At 50.3% G+C, this 8997-nt stretch overlaps 1 pseudogene; it reads left to right on the top strand.

The window, feature by feature from the left end:
• The first annotated feature begins 781 nt into the window (after nt 1-781).
• Nucleotides 782-3858, top strand: LOC136504875 (probable apyrase 3; annotated as a pseudogene).
• Nucleotides 3859-8997: the final 5139 nt, after the last annotated feature.

Below are 8997 nucleotides of genomic sequence, written 5' to 3' on the forward strand. Positions count from 1 at the left end.
GCGATTGCAAGGTTGATGTCTTTATGACTGGAAGTTGGACTGTGTCAAGTGTCCACTAAATCGAGAGTTATCTCTACTGTACCGTAATAGGATCTGTTTGATATAGCTCTATCACTACCTCCTAGAATTGTTTGGAGTCGTTTTGTGCCAAACGGGATAAAACAAAAACAATTCCACCCAAAGTGTCCCTTAAAATCTGCTCTCACAAAGGATAGATATGGGGTAGAGCTGAAATAGTAGCTTTACCTAGCTCCACCTTGCTTCGTTGGGGGCACCGTGTGGGATTTTATACGAGCATGTTTTAAAGAGTTTCACATATAGTACTGTTTGTCATACGTTTTATCAAAACTGCTTAAGAAAAAATAACTTAACCGGTAAAGCGAAGATGTGCCAAACACGACTTAAAGTAGCACAATTTTATATACGTGAGTGAAACTTATATAATACGAACCTCCCATACAAGACTAGTGGTTTATATACGTGCACGTATTGTTCGAATAAAGATATATATAGATATATATATATATACACACACGTGTGTGCACGTGCAAGAATTGGACAAACAACCGACAGCTCTCCGAGACTCCACTGGCAGCACTAGTTATTCGATTAGCACCCTACCCCTTGTGAAATTTGTCACAGTAGGTACTACGCCAGATCTTGAGAAGAGTTTGCTCCGCGGAAAAAGAAAATGTATGATACCTGAGGTACTAGCCTGCAAATCTCCTCCCCATCAAGAATAAAGCCATACGTCTTGCAGCTCAGAGTCCAGACACGAGTGAACAGTGAAGTGACAGCTGACAAGTGAGTGGCCGGCTCCTCCCTGCGGTTGCTCCATCCACTGACCATTGCAGTGGCAGTGGCAATGGCTCGCCTCGCCGGCAGCGTTGCTGCCTTTCTTCTCGTCTTCCACCTCGTCGTCTCCGCTGCCTCTGGAAGCAGCAGCGTCGTTCTTGGGCGAAAGGGCAGCATCGCCGCCGCCGAGCAGTCGCCGGCGGTGGAGGAGGCGGTCTCGAGGGGACAACCAGCGGGGAGGTACGCCGTCATCTTCGACGCCGGGAGCACGGGCAGCCGTGTTCACGTCTTCAAGTTCGACAAGGAGCTCGACCTCGTCCCCATCGGCGACGACATCGAGTTCTTCTCCAAGGTATGTTGGTGCTCAGTTGTAGTTACCACTTACCACTTCACTTCAGCTTCAGAAAGGAAATATAGACTCAACAAGAGTGAACAATATTTGACTTTAAAAAAACAAGTGACAATAATGCAACGGAAGAACACGAACAGTGCATGATGACCGTATATGGCATCCCGAAAACGAGCCAACACACCAGTAAAAGCTTGTAACCTGTTGGTTGTGGACCTTATCCATATTATGCTCAACGCCGATATACAATGGGCTCACACAGCATGTGACCTGTTGGGCTCCTCACATGGTCCTCAAATTTGGATGCTAGTGTACACTTTAGCAATAACAGATAAGAATAAGAAAGACGGAAAATAAATTGGAAACAACATTTCTTTCATTTGCCCTCTTTATATGCAAAGCAAGTTACTGAGTGGATTATTGATGAATTACTACGTATCCATGTTTGTGACTTGTTGATGATGCAGATAAAGCCTGGGCTGAGCTCATTTGCGGGGAAACCTCAAGAGGCTGCAAACTCTATACTCCCCCTTCTTGAGCAGGCTAAGGAGATTGTCCCTCCCAGGCTTCAGAAAAATACTCCACTCAAACTTGGGGTAATGAATTGTTTTCTTCATCTAAGTTCATCATCTAGTGAAAAGAAAATCTCAGGACCTCCTCCATATACATTTGTAGCTGTCCATGTTTCAATCGACCTGTCACTCTATTGAAAGTCCTGTTCGGTCTCGAACTGAAGTGTTTCCATCAAAAATTGCAGGCAACAGCTGGTCAAGACTAATTGGAGACGAGAAGGCAGAGGAGATTCTTGAAGCGGTAGCTTACCATCTTACTAACCAAATTATGCCTTGTGTGTATTCTAGATATATACAAAGTTTTCTTTTTTCTTAATTTTTTTCTAAATGCAGGTCCGAGATCTTGTCCACACCAAGAGCAAATTCCAGTACAATCCCAAATGGATCACTGTTCTCGAGGGAACTCAAGAAGGATCTTACCTATGGGTATGTACATTATTCCTAACTTCTGTGTTATCTACTAATTTCCTTGTTTTTTTTTGTCAGAAAAAAATGTGTAATATATCTCGTGTACTCAGCTTGTAAAGTATGATGCATGTGGCACATGTATGTGTTGTAGGTTGCTCTGAATTATCTGCTAGGTAAATTGGGAGGGGACTACTCGAAGACGGTTGGTGTGATCGATTTGGGAGGTGGATCAGTGCAAATGGCATATGCCATTTCCACCAGTGCTGCTGCAAATGCTCCAGCTGTGCCTGATGGGAAGGATCCATATATTACAAAAGAGTACCTCAAGGGAAAAGATTATAACCTCTATGTTCACAGGTTTAGCAAACATTATGTTTAAACTTTAACTTACCTAGCCTTTCAATAACTTTTACATTTTGTTGGAAAGAGTAAACTATGATGGCACTTACTACATCGTTTAGTGTTTGCAGTTTTTTTACATTACAGTAATAATCATCAAACCATGACGATTCAGTAAAAGAATTATTAAACCATGATGAAGGTTTTCTGTATCAAATCATGAACTAATCATGTATGCTCTGGTTTGTGACCAATGCAAGTAATCTTCCTTGTTTACCTCTGCAGTTACTTGTACTATGGCATGTCTGCTGTTCGAGTAGAGATCCTGAAGGCAAAGAATGGGCCATTTAGCCAATGTGTATTGCGTGGGTTCAGTGGTATGCTGGCATACATGCATAATCAGCCTCCTTGTTTATCAATTCATCGTTTTTCCAGTAACTAGCAGACTTTGCTATCATATCATTCATTAAGGTACATACAGCTACAATGGGAAGGACTATGACGCAACGGCATCACCTGAAGGCGCAGTGTATGATAAGTGCAGAGAAGAGATAGTAAAGGCACTAAACCTGAGTGCACCATGTAAAGCAAAGAACTGCACCTTTAACGGCATCTGGAACGGAGGCGGTGGAGCTGGCCAGGACGATCTCTACGTTGCATCTTTCTTCTTTGACAAGGTTTCACAGGTATATATAATATAAGTTAGCAACTCCTGATCATGTATATATAAACCTTCACAACTACCAGAGATGTTGAAAATGGAGTTTGAGCATCATCCAATGATTCACATGAATCACTTTGCAGGTTGGCTTCATTGACAGTGAGGCACCCAGCGTGAAGTCCACCCCATCGGCATTCAAAGCTGCTGCAGAGAAAGTTTGTTTGCTGAGCGCCGATGAAGCCAAAGCAGGGTACCCTGATCTCTATGATGTGCCATACATATGCATGGATCTCATCTACCAGTACACATTGCTTGTAGATGGCTTTGGTAAGTGCAGATAAAATACATGTTTAGATATCAGGAAAATCTCCATGTCGGATGGTGGATATTCGCTCAACAATTGACACTCAGGTGTTTGGAACAAACCAATTCATTATATGTGGTTTACACAGGTTTGGCTCCAACGAGGGAGATTACTTTGGTGTCTAGAGTGAAGTATGAGGAGTTCTACGTTGAGGCAGCATGGCCTCTAGGCACTGCCATTGAAGCTGTTGCACCCAAGAAGATGAACCAGGATGCATAAGGTAGTCTTTTGTAATAATCTCTGATGAGAAATCACTCTGTCGTGCCGATGTTCTGAAATAATTTCAGTCTAGTTCATGAGGATAAACTTTATAGGAGCTAAGACTGATGACGAGAAGCTCTTCTAAGAGAATAATAATGCAGATCATTTTGGTGCCCATTCATCTTGAGTTTCATGATTCAGTTTTTACATGGATTTGACATCGGCTGAACAATTCGTTTCAAAGAAGACACTTGTGCAGTGCGAGAGAGAGTCTGCTCGCCCCGCTCCACCGCCAGTGGCCGTAGAAACTGGATCAGGATCAATTCTCGCTGGAAGGCTGGAACGCTCGCTTTCCCTCTCTCTCTCTCTCGTTCGATGAACTCGCGACGAACGTGACGAACAGATGGAACTCAGGGATTTTTGCGCAGCGCATATAACTGTTGCTTTTCTGTTTTCTTTCTCCTTTTATCGAGTCACACGATTACACGGTTGGCAAGGCCATGAGCACATCCGCCCATGCCCCATTTTAGCTGCGCCATCCCACAGCCATGGAACGTGGGCGCCATTGCCGGGCCAAGCTTCGCCACACACACACGCTCTGCATGAAAGGAAACGCGCACGACGCGGACGATGCCGTGCTCACCGCTAGACAAACTAAGAATAGAAATATGCAACACAACAGGTTATTTTTCAACAAACTCCCCCTAATCATGTTGCGCTGCACCAACGTTAATGATGCCGCTCCGAATGCGTAGCTCCTGGAGACGTTCGCGTGGAAGCGGTTTCGTGAGCAAGTCCGCCGGTTGATCACCGGTCCTGACATAGTCCGTCTCCAACGATCCATTGTTGATGCAGTCTCGAATGAACTGGAAACGAACGTCAATGTGCTTACTTCGATCGTGAAGCACCGGATCCTTGGCGAGAGAGCGCGGACTTGTTGTCGATGTAGAGCAATGGCACGAGGACCTTCGCGTTCACCAGATCGGCTAGTAGACACGAAAGCCAGAGTCCTTGGCACGCCGCGGTGGTGCCGGCAATGTACTCCGCTTCGCACGACGATAACACCACCACGCGCTGCTTCTGCGATTGCCAGCTCACTGGGCTCTGGCCGAGGAAGAAGAAGGCACCTGAAGTGCTCTTTCGATCGTCGCAGTCCCTGGCCAAATCGGCGTCGCTGTAGCCGATCAACTCCAGAGCACCCTCACCGCGTCTATAGACACAGCCATGAGAGCGCGTACCAGCTATGTACCTGAGGAGGTGTTTGACGGCACTCCAGTGTTCCATCGTAGGCGCCTCCATGAACCGGCTCACCATACCCACCGCAAACGTAATGTCTGGTCGGGTCTGAACCAGATACCGCAGGCTCCCCACGATGCTGTAGTACAACATTGCATCAACAGGCGGATTGGAGCTCACCTTGCTCAGCTTGAGCCTCGGTTCCATCGGTGTGCTGCAAGGGTTGCAGCCCGCGAGCCCGGCCTTGGCGATGATCTTATCAGCATAGGAGCTTTGGCACAGCATGATCTCCTTCTCGCCCTAGTGTACCTCTATGCTGAGGTAGTTAGTAGTGGAGTGGGCCGAGGTCGCTCATCTTGAAGAGCCTCGCCATCTCCTCCTTGAAGCGGGTGACCTCCGTCTGGTTTGCTCCAACCACGATGAGATCATCGACGTAGACACCAACGAGCAACAGGTTGTCGCCAGTGCCACACACATACACAACGTATTCCATCACGTTGCATCTAAACCCAAGGGACAACAATGAGCTGTCTAGCTTGGCGTTCCATGCTCTAGGCGCTTGTCGGAGACCATACAACGCCTTGTGGAGCCTGTACACCTTGCCCTCCTTGCCCTGGATTGTGAAACCCGGTGGCTGCTCGACGTAGACCTCCTCCACCAGGTCGCCGTTCAAGAACGCGAACTTGATGTCGAGATGGTGCACCGTCCACCCATGGTGCGCGGCGATGGCGAGGAGAAAGCGCACCGACTCCAGTCACGCCACTGGCACGAAAACCTCCTCAAAGTCGATGCTGGCGCGTTGCACGTATCCCTTCACCACTAGACGAGCCTTGTGGCTGGTGATGTTGCCGTCGGCATCGCGCTTGATCTTGAACACCCATTTGAGCCCAATGGGTTTCTTGCCGGGCGGTGCATCGGTGAGTGTCCAAGTCTTGTTGTCTATGATGGACTTGAGCTCTTCCACCATCGCCTGCTTCCACTCCTTGCGGTTCACAGCATCGTTGTAGGTAGTGGGTTCTTCATCGACGGTGAGGAGCAGATCGCCATCTGCCATGAGCTCGTCGTCATCGTACAACAGGTTGTCAACGACCCTGAAGTGGTGAGGGAGGCCGCTATCGTCATCGGCGTCTAGTGTCTCCAGCACGCCTGATGTTGGGGAAACGAACTCGACGAGGATCATGCCCTTCGGTGGCAGGTTACCTTGCCACGGTATGGGTCTACCTTGGACATATGGAGTTCATGGTGATGAGGTTGCAGTGGATGCCGCTGACGTTGCTGAGCCTGGCACCGATGTCGGTTGTGTCGTTTGTGATGAAAGCCGAGAGGGCGATGCTGGTGCTGTAGACGATGGAGACGCGCCCCTTGGTGTCGACGTTGCGGACCTGTGTCCAGCTGACGAAGTGGTGTCTGGCTCACCTGCGTCTAGTTCAACCTAGGACTCCTCGATGACAAACGAGGCCTGGCCACCACTGTAGTCGTTCTCTTCCACGCCGCTATTGTCGGACGCGCTCCAGTCCTAGGCAGCACCCTCCTCAAACACCGCGTCACGCATGACATGCACGTGGTTCACGACGGGGTCAAACACCCGGTAGCCTTTTGAGCCTGCTTTGTAGCCGGTCATCACCAACTTCTTACTCTGGTCATCCAGCTTCTTGGTGTTCGGCTTCGTGACCTTGACATGAGCCACGCAGCCAAACACGCGTAGAAAGTGGACGGTCGGTCATCGCCGTACCAGGCTTCGTATGGAGTCCACCCCACTAGGCTCCGCGTTGGGGCGTGATTCAATAGGAAGACGGCCGTCATCACGGCCTCCCCCCAAAGCCTGACCGGAATGTTCTTGGCCTTCATCATGCTCCATGCCATGGCGAGCATAGACTGATTCCAGTGTTCCACCACGCCGTTTTGCTAAGGACTGTATGACGCAGTGAGATGCTGCTTGATGCCGTGGTCGGAGCAGTACTCGAGGAAGCTCATCGACGTGAACTGCCCCCCATGGTCAGTGCGGAATGCCTTGATCTGCCTCCCTACTTTGTTCTCGACACCGGCGCGTAGCTTCTTGAACGCGTCCTTGGCGTCGAACTTGTTGGCGAGAAGTACTGCCCACATGTACCTAGACATGTCATCGACGACGAGCAATATATAACGCTTGCCGCCGGGTGTTGGTGGAGTCACCGCGCCGCACAGGTCACCGTGAAGAAGCTCGAGTGGTTTGGAGGCGTGGTACTTGGCTACCTATAGGAAAGGTGCTCGACGTTGTTTCCCCACCACACACACATCATAGACTTGTTCGACATGCTTAATCGAAGGCAGTCCGCGAACCATGCCGCCGTGGCTCATCTTCTGCGGGGCCTGGAACCCGAGATGGCCAAACCGAGCATGCCATCTCCACTCGTCGTCGTCATAGCTGGCTACTAGGCACACGGGCCTCATCAGCTTGAGCAAGAGGATGTAGAGGTGGTTCATCAAGTGCTTTACCTTGGCGAGCAGCTCCTGGCTGCCATGATCTCACATCCAAAGAATGCCATCGTCGATGTTGATCTTGCAGTCATTCTCGTCGAGTTGACCGATGCTCAGGATGCTGCTCTGGAGCCATGGGATGTGGTACACGTCGTGGAATGCACGGCGGCCGCCGTCCTTCGACTCGAATAGGATGGTGCCATGCCCTACGATCTCCACCAATGATCCGTCGCCAAACCATACTAAGCCAATGATGCCGCGGTTCAGCTCGGAGAAGATGGACGCATCACCGGTCATGTGGTTCGATGCTCCTATGTCGAGGTACCACTTCAACTCTCCCCGGTCGTTGCCATTATCGATGTCCACCATGACCTTGCGTTCGTTGAGGAAGACCTGTTTGACACTGTGCGCGCCGTGGACGATTTCCTCGGTAGGTGCCACCACCGCCATGAACAGCGATGGTGACTCTTTCTCCACCTAGGTGAGGTTTGCCTATGCTTGCGCCGCCTCATCACGCTTCTTCTTGTGGCACTCTTGGATCCAATGTTCAATCTTCCCGTAGTAGCGGCAGGTGTCGTTGTCGACTTCGCCGCCGTGGCCCTCCTTGGGAGGTCCTGAGCGCGTCTCCTTAACGCGCTCCTTGCCGCGACCACGTCCGCCGCGATGCTTACCAGAGCCGACCGGCGCCTTGCCTCGTGCCACCGACCCATTAGGGTTAATGTTGAGGCGGGACGCGAGATGGGCGATCACCAGCTCTTCGGTGAAGTACAACTTATCGTCGATCTCCTTGCCGATGCCGCTGCTGCCTAATCCGCCTTTGCCTTTGCCTTTCCCACGATCGAATCGCTCCTCCATCGCCTTCAGATGCCCAACCAGTTCCTCTAGAGAAACCGCCTCGAGATTGAGGAGGGTCTCGATGGCCACCGCAATCTGATGAAAGTGATCCGGTAGGGCATGAAGAAACTTAAGAACGATCGCTTCCTCTTCATAGACATCACCCAAAATCATGAGCTGGTCAGTGATCTTGGTGATGCAGAACGAGAAATCATCAACGGACTCCCCTTCCTTGAAGGTGAGCGCGTCGAACTCCTGGCACAGTGTCTACGCCCTGGCCTTCCGCACGCGCTCAACACCGATGTGGCACGTCTTCAATGCGCCCCACACCGCCTTGGCCGTGGTCTTGTTGGCCATGCTCCCCTAGAGCTCCATCGGCACCGACTTGCACAGTGCCTCGAGGGCGTTGCGGTCGTCGATGAAGTTGGTGGTGCCAACATTGATAGCATCCCACAAGTACCTGCCCTGCAGCATGACACGCATCAACGCTGCCCAGTCGGTGTAGTTTGTCCTTATCAGCATCGGCCACCCAGCATTGCCGACCTCCTTGATCGTGCGGTGAAGCACCAGCCCACGGTCACTCCCACCGCTGCCTCCTACGCGGCCACTAGTTGGAGACCAAGACCGCCGCCACCCCGGTGATCTCGAATTTCTCGGCATGAATGCTGTGGTAATCGCTCGGTGACAATCCCAGTGATGGAAATGGGCTCTGATACCACTTGTAGAAACTAGATCATGATCAATTCTTGCTGGAACGCTCACTTTCCCTCTCTCTCTCTCG

This window comes from Miscanthus floridulus, chromosome 14 (assembly GCF_019320115.1).
Source record: "Miscanthus floridulus cultivar M001 chromosome 14, ASM1932011v1, whole genome shotgun sequence".
NCBI lineage: Eukaryota > Viridiplantae > Streptophyta > Magnoliopsida > Poales > Poaceae > Miscanthus > Miscanthus floridulus.